The sequence below is a fragment of the Pinus tabuliformis genome, chromosome 6 (assembly GCF_031772625.1).
Source record: "Pinus tabuliformis cultivar Carrire ecotype Pingquan chromosome 6, CPIR1, whole genome shotgun sequence".
NCBI classification, from domain to species: domain Eukaryota; kingdom Viridiplantae; phylum Streptophyta; class Pinopsida; order Pinales; family Pinaceae; genus Pinus; species Pinus tabuliformis.
In genome coordinates, this window is record NC_142292.1 from 1321260238 (window position 1) to 1321280776 (window position 20539).

The following is a 20539-nucleotide window of genomic DNA, read 5'->3' on the forward strand; positions in this document are numbered from 1 at the left end:
GTAGTACATCTATAATTTCTATTGAAGTTTCCTGCTTAAAAAAAAAAAAATGCATAGCTAATGTAGGATTACAATCACACAAAGTGTATACAAGTATGAACTGCATCATAAGCACTCTAGTATGAATGTGAAATATGAACATGCCATTATTGAATAGGAATTTTTTTCCAAATGTGATAAATAATTATCTTATTCCTGGAAATAAAATTTCTCATTACTTCTTGTAATTGTTTGGAGCACATGTACTCTAATAATTGTTTACTTCATTTGCTATTTGAATTGATGTCAATATTGAAATCTCCAATAAGTATAAAAATGTGATCACTAGGCACGAATTATTTCTTTGCTATTTCTATTGCTTCAATGGTTCCTAAAACATATACAAGTGGTGCAACATATACATCTATTATGCATATTTGACATTGGAAGTATACTTCCGACAAAAAAAGTTTGATTCTGTTATTGTAAACATTTTTCGTTGATATGATTTCTATGTTTTCTTTTATGCAAGTAGGTATTCCATGAAAACAATTTGATATGTTGAAATTGAATTTGCAAAATTAATTATTTGATCATGGAAAATTTAGATGCATTTCTTGGATACAAATAATCATAACATTCATTAGATCTTCATCACACACAATGTCATTCACATGAGCATATTCATGTATTCAAAGTTTCAATCATTAAATTATTTGATTTACTATTATCTTTTCTATGTATTATGATTTCCATGAGGTCTCTATTCTTAGGTGTTTCATTTTTTCTAATATTTTCTTATTCACAAAAAAGTTATTTTGTGTTACTTTTTGAAGAAGATACAACAATTCCATGGTTCTAACAGGGGAAAATGCTGTGTAAACTAGTCCATGGGTCGATATACCACTCAGATCAAATGCAAGTCCATTCAATGTTAACATTTGTGATTGATGAATTGTTCTACCACAAGCTAATTGTATCAAAAATTGTTTTTGTATTATAGTTTTAAAGCTCTTGCTATGACATATCAATGGTTTTGCAACACATAATAGTGGAGTTCAATTTGATGAAATGTTTTCTTCATATAGTTCATGACACTCGTTTCTTTGCAGTTTACCGATTTTTGGATTAACAAAATCTAACCATAATGCATCAATGTTTTTCCTATTTTTTCCTGTTTTTTTCATATTCCATTTGTGCCATTAACAAGGCCATCCTTTATTTATAGTTTCTTGCATATAGCTCAACGAGAACATTAATAAGGATTCTTGATGGTAATCTCATTGTTTTCTCATATGCTGCAGATCCAGTTTATTTACTATCATATTCATCAATCGCATCAAGAACTGTTATCTCTTCCTTTATATGTAAAAACATTTTTTCATTATGCTTTTATACATCCTTATTCTTGTAAAATCGATATGGAAACAATGGATCTAGTGGAACAGGTCTATAGCACTTATCGTTTATATATTCTATGTCTTCATCAGATTGTTGATTCACTCACATTTTGTTAAGGATTTAAACGAATTTGTTGTCTTTTTGACACATTGTGGTATGTAATTCACAACATTTCACTTTTCCTTCCAAAAATCATATGTTGTTTTTTCCTTTGCTAAAATTGGTTGCTAAAAAATTAGAGAACTTTGATCTGTTAAGGTTGGAATAAGTTCCCTGAAAATTTTACATCAATATTTCCAAAATAAGCCAATGGAGTATGCTTTATTTCCTGTAAACATTTTTCAACTTAGTATAATAATGTTGAACCTATCAAAGATGCCTCATCAATAAGCATAACACAAAGTTGTTCACAATGTTTTTTCAATGTGTCTAATTTTTCACCTTTAAGTGAAAGATATTCTGAATTGCTAAATGGTAAATGAAATGCAAAATGCAACATTATACCACCCACATTAAACATTTCCCTCCCTTAATATACTATTGCGATTCCTTTTAGATGAGATGGGTCATATTCCAATATGTTGTAGTACAAATGAATTAGATATTGGAATATTGTTGTAACCATGAATGTTTTTTCAATGCCCACACCACCTATTACAAGTATGCACAATTTCCATGTCACTATTTCTTTCACTATTTTTGATTGTTTTGGGTTGAACATTCTCATGATTTTATAGAATTCTATTTCATCTAGTATATGTGGGTTTTTTACAAGTTGGTAAGTCTCTCAACTATTAATTTTGGATTTCTAGCCTTTTGCAAATATAGAAATTCTGATTTGATATTGTATTCTTGATAATGTTTTTTCATTATTTATTCCTTCATATGTAGGTACATCTCTTTCAAACAATTCACTCTCTTTGTTTTCAAGCTCAGTTGATATGTTGTCAATATCAGTCCACATTGTCATTGTATCATTTGTGAACTTTCATTCATTGCATTTTATGATTTCTTTAAATAATAAATATGCATTTTCCCAAGTTGAATATTGTTCTCTAAAACTATTCTCGTAAATACAATATGGGACATATAAAATTAATTTTTCTCTGTAATAGTTATCAGGCTCAACATGTTTATTATACTTTACATATCTTATAATGTATGCTCTCTCAATGCTTCCTCTTTCTTTCCTTGTATTGTACAACATGATGAAAATTCTGCTAAGTATACATGTTCAATGTTTTTTGGTCGTTGCACATAGCGATTGATAATCGATAAACATGCTATGTTTTTTGAATCATTCGGTTCACACTCCATCTCTTTTGTTTTTTTGGTAAAAAAATTCGATCATGTATTGCTGAAGTATAAATAAATATACATTTTCTTGAACTAGTAGTCAATGGAAATTACAAGACTATATATATTTGTTGTAACTTCAATAAAACTTTTCCAAGTCTTACAATTGTTTCTATGATATCACCATCGTTATTTTGACATTCATTTCGTATACATTTAAACATTGATCGATCATTGTTTTATCTAGCTTCGTCATATATGAACTACAATAAGTAGTTGTAGCATATGAGTCAAGTAAAAATTTGGCATCAATATTTACACCCCAAATTAATGGAATATGTTGAGAAAAGATATTATTCCATGTTTATTGGCTCTCTTTTCAATGAATTTTTTCTTCGTTTCATAATACATTGAATTGTATGGATGTAATTATATTTGCCTATACCTATTTTGTCAAAACAAGATATCAATTAATATATATGTATCATCATGTTCCATATTTTATAGTTCAAAAAATATCATTTTTTAATTTGCTTTTATTTTTTCATTTTTGAATTCCATGGGCTCAATTATTTGTGTCTTTCACATTGGTGGAATTGGAAAATTGAACCTGCAATGCAACTATTTTCCTTTCCTACTTTTTTTGAATGATGATGACATTGAATAGTTTTCAAATTTGTTGGTAGTTTACTTGAATCACAACAAAATTACTTGACAAAGAAACTTTCAATTGCAGTGTTTGCACTTGTTCCATAGATAAGAGCATTTGTTATCCATAACAATCCATGTTCATGCCGACTTCCTTGATTTTGGGATTATTTTAAAAAGAAATAGTCAACGACATCACCAAAGTACTTCGACTCATGTAAGATTAACTGACGTAAAGCATTCATTCTAATTCTATAATATTGTATACAAGTAATGGGGTTATTTCTAATCAAGGTATATGTTGTAAGTCATAACTTACAATGAGAGAACATACTACATTATAACAACAAGAACATATACATACGTTCACAAAAGATAATAGATTATTGGGAAGGAAATCCAACCAACATTCTATTAGAATTTGGGTATATTTATACATAGTTGATATATTTGGAGTGGTTGTACCCTCTCACAACCAACTTTCATTCAATTTATATTACACATTTACTGAGGATTACTAACAATTACGCAATATATAATATATGATAATAACATATGTCTAAAGACCCTTAGAACATCTCCCCCACCATCAATGCCTTTCTCTTCCTAAGCAAGGATGTGACAAAGTCTTGGATCACTACTTGATGTAGAAGTATCCTTATTGTACATCCACCATGCATATCGGTCTGCATAGGTAACTCAACCACAACAACCACTAGTTGGATAGAAAGATGAATGCATATGAGGTTTACTATGACTTCTTCAGGTTGGATGACCACTTCTTATAGATTTCCACTATTCACATACTCTGTAGTCTTCTCAACCTTATGGACTGCTTCACTCAACTAGGAATCATCGTGCAAATCATTGCCAGTCTAGGGGCATCCTTTTCACTCTCTCTACGGACAAGTCCAACACATGATTGTCATTCCTAGGGGTCCTCCATCAAACACAAAATAAATGAAATATCTGCATAAGAACCATCCCACTTTTTCTTCTGCCACAATCCAAGAACAATTCTATAATATTTATGCTTGGGGGATTAGACAATGTTGTCATCATTTTTAGTGCTTCATCTCTATGTGTATGTTCTCCTTACATGATTTTTTGTTCTTGAATATTTTTCTTTTGTTGCAAGATTTTTGATTTTTTTTTTGTTATTAGTGTCATTTATGCTGCAAAATTATATATTCTGGTTGTAAGAAATGCTCTGCTACTCTATCTTGATCTCCATTATATGCTGCTACAAATGGCTGTATAAAAAATTAACTAAGTTTGCACTTTCATTTATGAAGGAAAAATCTAACATTAGACACACTAAACTTTGTGTTTATGGTTGATCTTTTTTATAATTGGTGCCATCAAGAGTTGTTCTCATCAACCAAACATTGATTTTAGTTACAAAGTGGAGAAAATCGCCTGCCTCAAGAAAGACTCAAAATTTCCCCTAACTTCTAACTCTAATGATTGATTAAAACAATCACTCAACAACTTAACTCAATAATCCTTCATCTAAAACAAACTCATTATTAATTAATTATATACTCATAATGTAATAGAATAATCAACAAAATACACATTCATTTCTATTGATATTGTCATGCATAACCATACTCGTCGGAACTCTATTGTTAGTAGGGAACTTGACTAATAAAAAGTTAATGAAATCGTACTAACTAAATTATGTCATATTAATGTATTTGATTGAATTCATCCTCAAAGTTTTTTTATATTTTTATTTTTTACCAATATATTCTTCATGCTCCAATAGGCATGTAGAATTGAATTTCCTGTAAATACTCTTAAAATGTATGTTGGAGCTTATGCAATTAAGAGACTATAACTATTAGTCGGTACAGTCAACTTGATTGACCAAGTCAACCAAATCCTTAGTTTCGGTTGGCATTCATTATTCATTGAAGATATTTTAGGCATACTACATGTATAGTCAACACACCATTCATAATAAAATACGGGCTTGACTACCATCCTACCTCTTTGAGTTATATATTTGTACTTTGCTACCACTTTTCTGAGAAGTCAATGAAAAAAATAACGCCAATAATAGAGAAAGAAACCATAGAGATGATTTTTTCTTTGTATATACCAAATAATGTCAACTGTTCAATCCATTTCAACAAAATAAGACTCTAGTCGGATTTATAATATTTTAAATTACACTTCACCAAGTGCGCAAGCTGCAATTGATTTATTTTGTTAAGCTTTACACATTATTCAATTCATACCGACACTTTCAAAAACACCCACGTGTTAAGAAACATCATTTAATAACGACAATTTTTAACTTCGACGAACAAAGTTCCACATGATTCGAGTTGTTGGATACGTGTTGCATAAAGGTCTCCTTATTTCACATGCAAATCACCAGGTGGTCTCGACATGGGTAAATTCGAATTCAACCATCTAACAAGCAGAAAAATTCATGTTACCTTCTTTTGAATAAATTGGTCTTCCATTTAAGTCAAGATCTTCGTTGTGTCATTCAGTTTATTTATGCTTGAGTTGATGCTCCTCCACTTACATATCCAGACGTGTCACTAATCAAATTAGTCTCCATGTAGCATTTGTTCCATCAAAATGACATCATATACCTTATTCTTTGATCTTGGCCATTTCAACGAACTGAGAACAACAACCAAAACGACCATGTTTGAATTCCTTAATAAAAACAATGTTCAAATCAAGTAAACACCCCACCTACGTGTAAGTAGACATGTCATGAATGTATGAATTCAAATGAAACATCACGTGGATCAATCTTTATGTCATCGATAAGAAAATGCCAACATTATGATAAATACTTAATAACCATCGACACGTTTATTATCTCTCATAATATTATTTGACAATAAAAGACACTATTTATGCCAACACAGTAAGTCGGTCCAGAACTTCTACAACCAGGCGTTGGTCAGTCAAAAAAAATGGTCAAGATATGTATTATTCTCTTGGTCAATTCTGTGAGTCCGTTCCATATTGAGGTGGCTTGACCGACTCAAGTCAAATTGGTTGAATTTTTTTTTGGCTTATTCGTGACTGTTGGTATAGTCGGGTTTGGTAGTCCAACAATCAATGAGACGAAGTCATCGACATAATTCATATCGAATTAATTTTGGTCGATCCACCCACTGCATGGGATTCATCAAAACACCAATAAAGAGCGTGAAATTATGTTGCAAGACGTCTCTCGAAAGTGCCAAATGTGTCCCAGAGGGTATGGCTAAGCGAGTGATGCTTTGAAAATAAGCTCCATATTATTATTATTGTAGCATTTCTTCCTTCTAAAGAGGTTGATAAGATGAATAACTTTCAACATATCCTCAACCATCTTAATGGAGTTCGGAGAAGCTTTAAGAAAAGATCTAAATGCACGCTATGATTCTCTGATCAACTCGATAAAATGGAAACCATTAATGCCATAGCTGACTATAATGTTATTAACCTTTAATCTAATCTTCGTGATCACCTGGAAAGAGAAGAATCACTGTAGAAATATTGAGGGACTTAGATGTGAGAAAGTGGGTTGATCCCCAAAAGTAAACAGACAAATGCTATATAATAAGCTTCAGGCCATGAGCAAACCCTCTTTAGAAGGAACGAGCCTTAAAGCTTGGTATCCTTACAGACAAGATCTTCAATAAAAATGGGAAAAAATCTAGATAAAATGTGCCCAACAGGATGGTGATCAGGGCTCACAGGTTTGTCCTTTGTCAAGCAACGTCATCATCAACAATTTCTCAAGCAACAATACTTTTCTTGATCAAAAAATTGTGGAATAGATATCCATTTGAATTCTTCTCATTTACTTTTTGATTTTTTTCCTTCTACAAGTTCTCATCATCTTCTTGCGAGCTCTCTTCTGCGAGACTTGACCTTTACAAACACTTTTTGCATGCGATTTTTTTTTGGTAAACACTTACCAGACAAATCTTTATTTGCAATTTAATCCTTTCATTTTCCTTATCGAGGCTCATTCCACTCCATTTGCTGCTGCTGTCACCCAACGAAACAAAGGAGGCAATGACACCAACTATGGTAAGCCATAATTTACAATGAGGGAACAAACTACATTATAACAACAAGAACATACACACATATACACAAAAGACAATAGATTATTGGGAGGGAAATCCAACCAACATTTTATTAGACTTTGGGTATATTTATACATAATTGATATAGTTGGAGTGTTGTACCCTCTTACAACAAATCTTCATTCACTTTATCTTACACATTTACCAAGGATTACTGACATTTACGCAATACATAATAGATGATAACAACATACGTCTTAATACCCTTACACCAATTCCTCTATTTTCTCACTGGACAATTTTTTTCTCTCAATGTATTTATTGAAAATCCTTTACTAAAGTCTCCCAAATATGTTCAACATTGCTAAATGACACAAAGAAAGTCAGTGGACCCAACTGTCAAATAATTTCATATAATTTCTTACACAAATGCAAAAAATAGTCCAATGATGTCCATATTCATCTAAGATCTATATACACAATGTTCAACGCCATAATGTGTTTCAAATTTGCTTTTGTTTTAATGTCTCTAGTTATTAGTTTTTTTTCTTTTTAACTGCCCTTTTCTTATACGAATCCAAATACAACTTAATACTTGAATGAGGATAATTCACAATGTTTTGTAAAATATATTTGTTCTATGATACAAAACTCACGATCTTGATGCAAAAACTCCCATCGAGCAATATCGTGATACAATTTTTTTTCATAACACCTTATCTCTTTTTCCTATAAAACAATGTGGGAATGCTCATATTTTCCGAATACCTATCTCTAAATATGCAAAAAGGCCTATGGCCTTCACGAGGAAAAATGTTTTATTTATTTATACAAAGATCATAAATACTATACGAATCACTAAATACATGTAATAGTGTCTCTTTAATTGGTTCTTCATCATAGTGACCATTATCTTCATTTCTTTCCATATTTGTCTCATATGTATATGCATCCTTGTTTTTATCAAAGAGTGATTTCCATCCTTAAATTATTTTGACATTCTCTAGTCTATAAAGTGGAGTTTTACACAATCGTTTCAATGCCTTCATGACTTAATGAATACCTATTTTCCCAATAGAAAATATGATTTTAAACTATAAATGTCTTTTAATTTCCACAACCATTGTACTATATTAATTTATGTCATGAGAAAGTGCAATTTGAATTGAATATGTGTTAGTAGGTACATTCAATACTCCAATAGTCAATACCAACGTGGTTTTCTAAAACACTACCCAAGCTCCTGCATTTGCAAAAATGATAATCTTAGTGATATTAGTCTTTCTTCCAATTCGTAAAGTTCTTTCACTATGGAAATTTGTATATTATGCCTAATCTGCTATGGAACTAAAAATTTGTAATTTTGTCATTTTCTAATGTGTTTTTTACATTTTTTGCACATACACTTACCTTTTGACACATTGGTCAATTATTTTTCTATGACATATATTTTAAACCAAGTTTGATTGCATATTGCACAATCATAAACATCAATGCCTTGTATTTTCTTAAATTATTGTTGTTCAACCATTGTTTCCGATGTATAATCAAACATCTGTAATGATTCCTTATGTTTATTTGGAAATATCATATTCTATGTTGATTTTGGTCATTTTGATTGTTTTCTAATTATACTTGTTTCGATAACATCATTGTTTCTTATGTATTTTTTGAGTTGCTGCAACAACAAACATGGCCTCTTGTTTACATTGGCAAGATTTGTATTAAGTTCCATAGTATCTTAATCTATGTTAATGTTTTTAAAGCTATAATTTGATCACTTTCATGGAATTCTAACTACCTTTCTTTGAAAACGTCCTTATTTCTTATATGTTTTTTGAGTTGATTCAATGATAGACGCAATCTCTAGTTTGAATTGATAAGCTCTGCGTCAAGTTATATGACATCTTCATCTATGTTCATGTTTTAAAATCCATTCATATTATCCTCACTATGTTTTTTATAAGATTCTTTTATATATTTCTCTTTGTTAACTGTTTTAATATGACGTGAAATGTTTTTGTCTTGTACTATTTCTTTTAGAGGTTCATAATGCAAATGGCCTATAATCATTCCAAATTGCATAACATGGAATATCGTTTCATGTTTCATCTTTCTCGAATGCAAAATAATTAGCTACAACAACCAACATACCAACAAATCATATTTATATAGTTATATTCGATATACCGTATCCAATCATAAAAAAAAGGCCACCCTCTATCTTCTCTTTTTCATATGGTATTGCTAATTGTATAATATATCCCTACTAATCTACTATTCTAGGGAATTGCATAAATCACATCTTCATTCATGTATTTTTCTATGCAAATTAATGCAAATGAATTATTATGCATGATTTCACTATAAAATTTTTGTGCAATTATGCGTTGTAAACATGAAACATCATAGTCATTCTTTGTTAATTGACATATTGTTTCAAAACAAATTTCATCATAAATAATCTTGAACCCAGAAAATCTCTTAAATATATGTCTAATCATGATTTTATCTATTTGCATTCATCTATGTTTTGTTTTTTTGTATGTTGTTATATTCATTATATGTTTATAATCAATTCTTATTAAACATTTTTTCTTGCCCATAAGTGGTCCAAAATGTCTAGTAACTCGATTTTCGTCATGGAAGAATGTGTCATAACTTTATTTTCATAAAGTTGAATTAAAATGAAAATATATTTTCATTGTTGTCTTTGACCAAAGCCTTATCATAATTTTTAGCCAATTCGATAACCAATGTATACAAAATATGTCCCCCCATAGTCCTCATTCTTCCACAATCAAGTTGATTTTGTCATCCTTTCCAAGTAAACATTTGGGCTATTTATACCATGCATTTGTATCAATTCATCTATGTTTAATTCATGTTCACATGATAATATTGCTTCAACATTCCATTCATATAAACAAATTTTGAAATGTTCTATCGTTCCTTCTTAACTTTGTTGATGTGTATATAAAATGAAATAAAGTTCACATAGCATCGAATAGGAAATCTCCTATACCATATGAAAAATTGTTTAAATAAATATATTATGTTGTCTTAGAATTACATCCGTATGATCTCTTTTTATAGCAAACAAATTCTTCTCCCTTGATGCTTTAGTAATCATGCTTCAAACATGTTCTAAATTCACTATGAGCTATTGCTCCATGATAAGCACAACATAAACAACATTTAGCAACATGAACAACATGGTATATCTATACAAAAAAATCCATAAGATAACATAAAATATACACATTAATATCACACACACACACACACACACACACACACACACACACACATATATATATATCGATTCTCGTAAAACTCTTCTATAAGAACGAGATTTAGGATCACAAAACAAAGGGACCACAATGTACATGATAAAGATACCATAAATTTTGTCCTTGTCTTCGAAAACAACTTTTGTGCATAATTATTATGCTAGCAAGAAAAATACACAACACTTAACACAACACTCTTCACTATCGACTCTGAAAACTAGAAAGATGACAACTTAACAAGCACATATAAAAGAACATTGGGAAAAACCATTCATTACAAGCCCCCTTGAGAACTAATAGAGTATGTGTTGCCAACGTGCATGTCAAAAAAATCATGATGAACACCTGGACAATGCAACTATGGACACATTATTTGTTAAAATTCCATTACCAAAGCTTCATAAAACTTATATTTTTTAATTTATGATTTGGTTTAGAGAACAAGTGTGTGCAATAACAAACACAATTATTTTTCCACAAAGTTCTAGACTTCCATATGCATTCTCCCTCTGCTTATTTCTCCCACATACCTTCCTTCCATACAACACTAGTTTTTAAACAATCGAAGCCACTTAATATTAATCACTCCACAAAATGTATCAATGAACAATTACCATGCAGAGTACCAAGAAGGGGAGGAAGTTGTGTAGTGTACAAATGTACAGAAAAATATTTCTAGCTTATCTAATTCACCCATTACTGTCTTTCTCCAAATTAATCTAGAGTCGCATGGGATGAATCAATTGTTTATATCCCGCAAAATCAATACAACCTTGACACAGGCATCAAATCTTCAATTCCCTATGTTTTCACATTCATAAAAAATGTTCTCTAGTCTTCTGATTCTTTGAGACCATGCAAATTTGATTTTCTTCATCATATTAGCATTCAACAGTTCTTTCCTTTTCTCTCTAGATCAGAGAGTAAATCAAGCCTCTGAATAAAAACACATAAGTCATTGTTTATGAAATACTTGTCTACTTCGAGATCACATTCAATGCCCTCAACAATTGACTTAGTTTTTTTTACTAAATGCTACAAATCAAAATATGCTTTCCATGCATGTTCAATAATTTGCAAGCTTTCACATATATTACCAATAATATATGTTTTCACTACATTAATGAGTGCATAGTGTGAAGGAGTAGTAGATGTTTTGAATGTGCACAATGTGGAGGGGCAGTGAACATTTTCATTGTGTGGAGTATGGAGGTGGAGTCGAAACTTTTATTGTACGAAGTGCTTTCCCACATTCCCCTATCTCCACACATAGCTCTTGTTTTCACCTCCACACTTCATACATATGGCCACCCAATAATGTAATGAACATAGTTAATAGTTACACGTTTAAAGGATACTTAATTAATATTAGATACTAAGTTTTTGTTTAAAGTTATAACAATTGTTCGAATTATGTTCAAAGATTTGGGTTTTTTAATACATTGTGTATGATGGTTAACAAATTTAGGTGATGTATGCGGAGGTAAAAGTTATCCCAAAAGAGAGTTTCTATACCTTGATTTGTGAAACTCGCTTGAAGGTATTGGTTTTTGATTTCCATTGTGTGCAATGCTATCATCTATGTTACCAAAATCAATTGAATTGAATACATTGAACATAAAGCCATTGACATAAAATATTAATAGAATCTCCAACAATACTATCATATTTTAAACTCATTCTCCTTGCACAATTTTCTATTTACAATTGTTATTGATAGTCTCTTAGCTAATCTAACTAGTATTGCATAATAAGTATTCAAAAACCTTGAACATAGTTTTGAAAACCACACATTGAATCATCGAATCATATATATATATATATATATATATATATATCTATATCTATATCAATTTTTTTTTTTTTGAATTAAAGTTTCCATTCCCCGCTCCCATATTAAATTCACGTTTTGCAGAGTGCAGAGAAGAAAGCTTGACTTGATATAGTCCCTGCTCTTTAACAAATTCCACCACACACAATTTCTTTGCACACCCTTTCTCCTCTATATCGTTTCTCCTTCCTCTACATGTCACAAAATTAGTCTCTATTATCGAGAGATATGAAAAATTTCAAAACCTACTTCGAAGTTTCTATATCTGCCTCTCCTTCGAACTTGCTATATCTAGTTTCTCTACATCTATCAAACAACCACTATGAAACTGCAAAATTGCTTCTCTGCATTCCCTTATCTTCTCACATACCCATTCACCTACACATCCTTCACTTTGCACATTGTTGGGGCCTACTTTTGTCTCTTTTTGACACCTTATTTTGTTATCTTTTATGATACCCTACTCCATTTTGACCCTTTTGACACCTTAAAAGCTTCCCTTAACCTTGTCAAATGGTCCAAGTCAATTAGCGGAGGTGAAGTCACAAATTAGGCATATTTTCATATTTCTTTAGTTGAACTAGATATATGTTAAGTGAGTTTATATTATTTTGACTAAAATTGGCTGTAACTTTACTAGGATTCCTAAGCATGAGGATAAGAACTCAATGGAATTGGCAGGTCAACTTTTAAATCTATTTTGCACCTGGTAGCTATTCGATACTTAGTTATGTACTTGATTCAATACCACTTTCCATAAATTTTTTACCAATCAACTAAAAGATGTTTTCCAAGCAACAATTATATAGTCTCATATTTATTTCAATAGAATATACAAATTTCTCTCCCAATAATAGTATTACGTCAGATCTTCATGGATATGTTAGATTGGATGAGTGATATTCAAGATTTGACCTGCTATAATTGGGTCAAGATGATATCTTGTACTATTTTCTTATTCATTCAGTTAGACTTATCTTTAGGCTATGATATCCTTAAAGGAGAAATTAACAGTACTACTAGGGTTGGTAAGAGAGAAGAAAGAATAATAATTGTTGAACATTTTCAAAACTATGTTTTTATTTCGATTTTCGAAATGCGTTACAAATGTACTATTGAATATTGTTAATAGAGTGATCTCAAATTCTATTTCTTAAGTATTGATGTGTTATTAATTTTTTAAGATTATTGTTGTAGTCTAACTTGTCTAAGATCATAGCAGAAGCTCACCATTGATCTTAGCCAAGTTTGTAATTAATTCAAGTTAGAGTAGGAATATATATTAGTGTAGAATACTTGCATCATTATTGCTTGTTTTTAGTATTTGAAAGTATTAATTAGTATCCTGTGTGTGATTATGATATGAAGCTAGAACATTTGAATTCCCAATCTCTAGAAATTTGGATTTATAGCCTCTTAGATTCATATTTCTAGTCTCTTAGATTTATATTTCCAATCTCTTAGATATATGATTTGAAGTTATAATATTTTTATTTCCAAGATCTATGTTCATAGTTTCCAGTTCCTTAGGGTAAAGAATTTTAATGCATAATATTTACATTTGAAATTAAAGCATTTTGAATTACAGTATATGAGATATGAAATGGAGCATTTGAATTCTTCATGAATTGGAAGTTGATATTTGCATATTTGGTTTGAACAGGGGACTCAGTGTAATTAGAAGCTTAGTAGCTACAGAACAATTGAGACTTTCAATTAGACGCTTTATTGTTAGACAAGGAATTAGACAAGGAATTTGATTGTAAATTTTTTCATTCTTATGTTAGTTTTCTTTTAGTTAAAATCTCAAAAAAGAGAGTATAAGATAGAACATGTGATATACTTAAATTAGTACTAAATGCTTGTAGGATATTAAGTTTTGGGTGTTGAAATTAGAGGTTCTGATTTCTTAAACTAGTAGTCAAATACCTTTAAGTTTTCTTAGAACAATATACCTAGATCAGATTGTATTTTAACTCAAAGCTTACGATATTTGGTTGATACTATAATGAGAGAAAATTAATTCAACAAGTAAAAAGATTAACATTTTTGGCATCATTGTTAGGGAGTTGCAAATGGTCTAGTTAACATTTTTGTTTTGATAGGATTTTGGTAGATTTATGCTTTTGAGTTTTCAGGGAAACAAGAGGGAAAAGAAAGCACAATAAGATGTTAGTGAAGAGCCACACATCCACTATGGTGGGGCTACTCCAAAGTATGGTTTCCCTTGATCAATTTCTTTAGTTCCTTTTCTTATGCGTAGACCTATATACAGTAAAGGAAGTTTTATTCAGAGTGAAAGATTTCCTTGATATGTGTTTGGTCCTATAAATACCCCCCCAAATTATCCCTACTAATATTATCCCTACTAATAATTATGTAGGAAACGCGGAGAAAGGAGAAAGTTCTGTTGCAATGGTAGCCTCAAATGGGGAGGAATCATATACATAAGAAATTGTACAACTTGAAGGTAAAAGAAAACAATATAAACATGTATTGGAAGTAGTTGTGGAGACATAACAAGTACCAATACTGCAAGGGGTGGTGATTTCACAAGTAGAGTCTACAGTGGGAGCACCTTGGAGAGACTTAGGACCCGTGCACATAAGATCTAATTTAGTTGAATCTTATTCTAGCTATGACACTACACTAGATTCCACTGCTTCAGATACTTTAGAGGAATGGAAGCGAAGAGAACATGAACAATGACATGATTAATGACAATGGTGGTGGAAGAGAAGGACCTGAAGGTGGAATTGATGATTAAAAACATGAAGAGGAGATATAGATGACATTTGGGTTACCCATCTTAGATGTTTCAAGAAATATTACTATGAAGAACATACCTTTGGAATCTCTTCCACTTTTTCATGGTATGTCTTCAAAGGATTATGATTCTTTTTTGTTTGATTTTGATATTCTCTGTAGGATTTATAATTATCATGATGATGCACACAAACTCAAGCTGTTCCCCACCACTTTGAAATATTCAACCTTTAGGTGGTTCATGAGTCTAGGGGAACATACGATCCTTTCATGGGATGAAATGAAGTCTGGTTTTCTTAAAAAGTATCAAGAATATTGTAAAAGAAGAGACATCAATGCCATTTTTAGGATGCAACAAATGGAAGATGAAAGCCTCTAATAGAATCTTAAGGGATTCCTCTACAATTTTCATAATATCAAATAGGTAATATAGATGAGAGAACCATGAGGAATGTATTCTTAAATGGTTTTTTCAGTGTGTGTTATATTATTTCCATGACTAGCCTCAAGTAGGAAGTTGGGGGTTTGGGGGGGAGGCCAACCCCCCCTTTGTTGCACTGGTCACAGTGGAAGGGTTACATGGGAGGCAGCAGCCCCCCCGTTAGGGGGTTTATAGGATTCACGAGACCTAGGGTTGTTAGGGGTTCAATGGATTGGGGTTTATGGATGCTTCAACATGTATATATATGTATTGTAACATTGAAAGGAATATAATGAAAAATCAATTTGGTAGTCCTACTTTTGGGATCCAGGGGAAAATCTTAGTGTATATCTAGTTTATATTTTATGTTCTCACCATTGTTTATTTTCTGTTTTTAATAATTTGTTTGTAGGTAATTTCTGTACAGGTTTAAAACCTACATTTGGTATTATAGTTGTTTCAGCTTCAAGGGGATTCTTTTGTTGCTAAGGGGTTTTTCTCGGGCCTGTTGTAGACCCTTTTCAGTGAGAGATTTGCGAGATCAATTCTTGTAGTGAAGGAAGATGGTGAGCAATGGAAAGATAAAGATCGAGAAACATTAGATAAACCAATGCTCACCATGTGTTTCCTGACATTTACTAACCACCTCTCATGGATCCTTATCTCTAGTGATGTGATCGTTGGCTAACACCTGCAGGTTTTGGTCTAACAACAATCGTGATTTCCAACAAATGGTATCAGAGCATAGGTCACGAGTTCGATACACATCCATCTTGCATTTGGGGGGATATTGTTGGACATTGGATAAACCAATGCTCCTCATGTGTTTCGCAACATGGACTAACCGCCTCTCATGTTATCTTATCTCTGGTGATGCGATCATTGACTAAATCTTGCAGATTTTGGTCTAATGACAATCGTGATCTCCAACAAGGGTTAAGGGAAGATTAAATAGAAACATTAAAACTCTTAAGCTCAGGAGACATCTACAATACTTTTTTTTCTAAGATGAATGAACTATGTAGAAAATATTATAGGAGTGAAGCTAAAGTAGGTAAAAGGATTCGAGACAATACAAGAGACTCTGTAACAAGGATCACTAAACATATTCAAGGAAGATTTACTTGAACAAAATTGGGGAATATTTTAGAAAACTTTAAAACATACATCTTGAACACCATTAGTGATAAATTCGATACTTCGAAGATCAGGAAAAAGCAGGAAGAAGAAAACACTACTTTGGCCATCTTTTGTTCTAAGTGCAGAAAGAAACATGTTGAAATATAGTGCCCTCTAAATGTCCTAGAGGTTTATGGAATTTGTACACATGACGACCCAACTGAACAAAGCCCTTCCTTAACTAGGTTATAGGATATGTATAAAGGAGGGGTTGAAACAAGTGAACCCCACACTTTTTGTGTTAAAAATGGCAGAAAAGTTTATTGTCAAGCTTATTGGAGTCCTAGAAGATGTGATTGTGAATGTGGCTTCCTAGGAATATCCAATAGATTTTATAGTGATATCTCCCAAAACCACTAAACCTGAACATCAAATAATTTTGGGAAGACCATGGCTAGCTATTGTTGATTCCTTTATTGGTTGTAGAAGTGGAGACATGACAATTTCTAGTGGATCCCAAATCCAAAAACTAGCCTTTTTTCCACCTGCTCAATTGGCCAATGAATTTCCCTCTTGATTAGAAAACCCTTATGGAGAGGAAGAATATATGCTACCTCTATTAACCTTAGAACATACAAGGGGATTTCAAGAGAAAAGAAAAGAACATGTCCTTCAACATTTTTTATCAGACATAAGATGTATTGAATACCCTATTTCTGTTAGTGGTTATAATCATGTTTAGCTCTGAATTTCACGAAACATGCTATCCTTTTATCTTTTCTTCTTTTGCTATTGCAGCCATAAGTGAAAACCAAGAATTGGACACTCAACTTGTTGAAATTAGCCTTGGTATAACATTGTACATATGTATCGATTTAAGTGTAGAACAACCGGAGTTGGTAGTAAAAATGATCCAAAAATAAGCTAGAGCATTTTCTTGGGACTATTTAGACATGAAAGGAATTCATCCCGACACTTGCATCCATCACATTTATACCAATGAGGAAATCAGACCAGTAAGACAACCACAAAGAAGAATGAATCCAACCCTCAAGGAATTTGTTAAAGATGAACTCCAAAAATTGTTAAGTGTTAATTTTATATATCCCATCTCTAATAGAAAATGTATATCTCCATTCGTAGTTATTTCAAAGAAAAATGGAAAATGGAGAATTTACGTTGACTATATGGATTTGAATAAAGACACTTTGAGAGATTACTTCCCCTTACCTTTCATTGACCAAGCATTGGATACCTTGTCTGGGAAGAAGTATTTTCCCTTTTAATATGGGTACAATGACTATAATCAAATCCAAGTATAAACTTCACTTGGATGTTATCCCTTCACTTGTCCTTGAGGCACTTATTCCTACAAAGTTCTCCCTTTTAGCTTGTGAAATTATTCAACCACTTTTCAAAGAGTTATATTAGACATTTTTCTTGACCTTATACATGACTGTGTGGAGATATATATGGATGAATTTACAATATATGGGAATGATTTCCATGAGGCTTTGGAAAATTTAGAAAAGGTCTTGATTCATTGCCAAGAAACTCATATATCTCTCAGTAATGAAAAGTGAAAAATGATGCAAACTGAAGGGATTGCACTTGGTTATCATGTTTCACAAACATGGATAAAGGTTGACCCTGCAAAAATTGAGGTAATTTCACAAATCCCAAATACAACTTCACAAAAAGAGGTAAGAAGTTTCCTAGGGCACGTAGGATACTATAGAAGATTCATTGAGAATTTTACTAGACTTGTTGCTCCTATGTTTAAGTTATTGGCTAAATATGTTGATTTTTCATGGGATATTGACTGTCAAAATGCTTTTCAGTTACTAAAACATAAGCTGTCAATTACACCATTATTGAGGGGACCTAACTGGCCCCTTCCTTTTCATATCTATACCGATGCATCATATATAGCCCTTGGAGTTCTGTTGGGTCAGAGACAAAATCAAATTCCTTATGCTATTTATTTTGTTAGCAAAAATCTCTCACCTGCAAAATTGAATTACATTGTTACTAAAAAGGAGTTGTTAGTTGTAGTTCATGCCATTAACAAGTTCAGGCATTATATTACTAGCGATGAAACCTTTGTGCACACTGATTAATCTACTATTAGATTTCTTATAAATAAAGTTATTACACATGGTAGAGTTACAATATGGTTACTTTTACTTAAGGAATTTAACATTACTATGATTGACAAGCCCAGATGAGACAATTCAGTTGCAAACATTTCGTCTAGAATGAATATTTCACAAGATGTTTCCCCAGTCCTGGATGACTTTCCTAATGAGAATATATTTTATATTTCCACTCATACTCCTTGGTTTGCTGATGTGGATAATTACTTGGTGTCAGGCAAGCTGCCACAAAATTTATCTGTCAGGTAGAGACATAAGATTGTTCAGTTGAGTGCCAATTATTCATGGATTGAAGGAGATCTATACTACATTGTACTAAATATAATTATGAGGATATATGTGTGGGAAGATGAGATGTATGATGTTTTTAAATCTTATCATAGTAATCAATGTGATGGGAATTTTTATAATAAAAGGATAACTTACAAAGTGTTGCATGCGTGCTATTATTGGCCCAAACTGTTTAAAGATGCTAAAAAGTTTGTTGCTAACTGTGATGCTTGCCAGAGAATGGGAAGACTAGTTTCAACTGATGAGATGCCTCTTCAAACCCAAATATCAATTGAACCTTTTGAAAAGTGGTCATTGGATTTTGCAGGACCTATTTCTCCTATGTCTAGAAAATAGTGGTATATTCTAGTCTGCACCGATTATGTGAAAAAATGGGTAGAGGCATGTAGTGTTGTTTTAATCAAGCTTAATTAACTCAGACTGCAACATTAATTGTCAGCCCAGGGTAGGTATTTATGTTCCAATGGAGTTCACACTGTCTGTGTTGATACACTCCAACCAAGAATAAGAAAATGTAGAAAACTGTAAAAGATGTCACTGATCTAAATTGCTGAATTAAATCATGCGTGTAGACACAAAAACACTCTACAGAATTAAATCACAACTCGCATCTATCAAAGTAAATGTGTGCCACACAGGAACTAATATCTACTCCAGCTGGTAACTACCATTATGTTGATTAACTCAGTGTAACAACATAATATAAATAGAAACAACATCGAATGTAATCCATGATTTGTACAACAACAACGAGAAACCATAAATAAATTAACTAAAATAGAATGTACACTACCTATATCAATGCAATCCCTTCCAAAGAGGGGGGGCCTTCCTCCTCAGTAGGGCGCAGGAATAACACAAAAGTGATTAATGAATTAGCTGAAGAATAGTAACAACATTATCGTGCTAATTGATATTAAAAATAAACTCAGATTTACAGAAGGAGAGTAACAATACTCTTTTATATTTCGTATCCTTGTACATGAAAAATCGAGTATTTTATAGTTATTACAACCCAAAAGTAGACACAGATCAGTCATGAGGATCTCACAATTCTCATGCTGATAAAAAATAAAAGTAGTTACAACCTATTGCTAAATACAAATATACATCAGTTATGATTGCAACTGCTTGAGTCTTGTTTCTTCAAAAAAATAAACAATTCCTACTGCCAATAGCTGTTATGTGGAAAAGTACCCACATTTTCTAGCTTCGGCGCAACAACATTGAGTGAATGGTGGTTTGGGATGACGCGGCATCACTGGCAACAACACTTTTTGTGT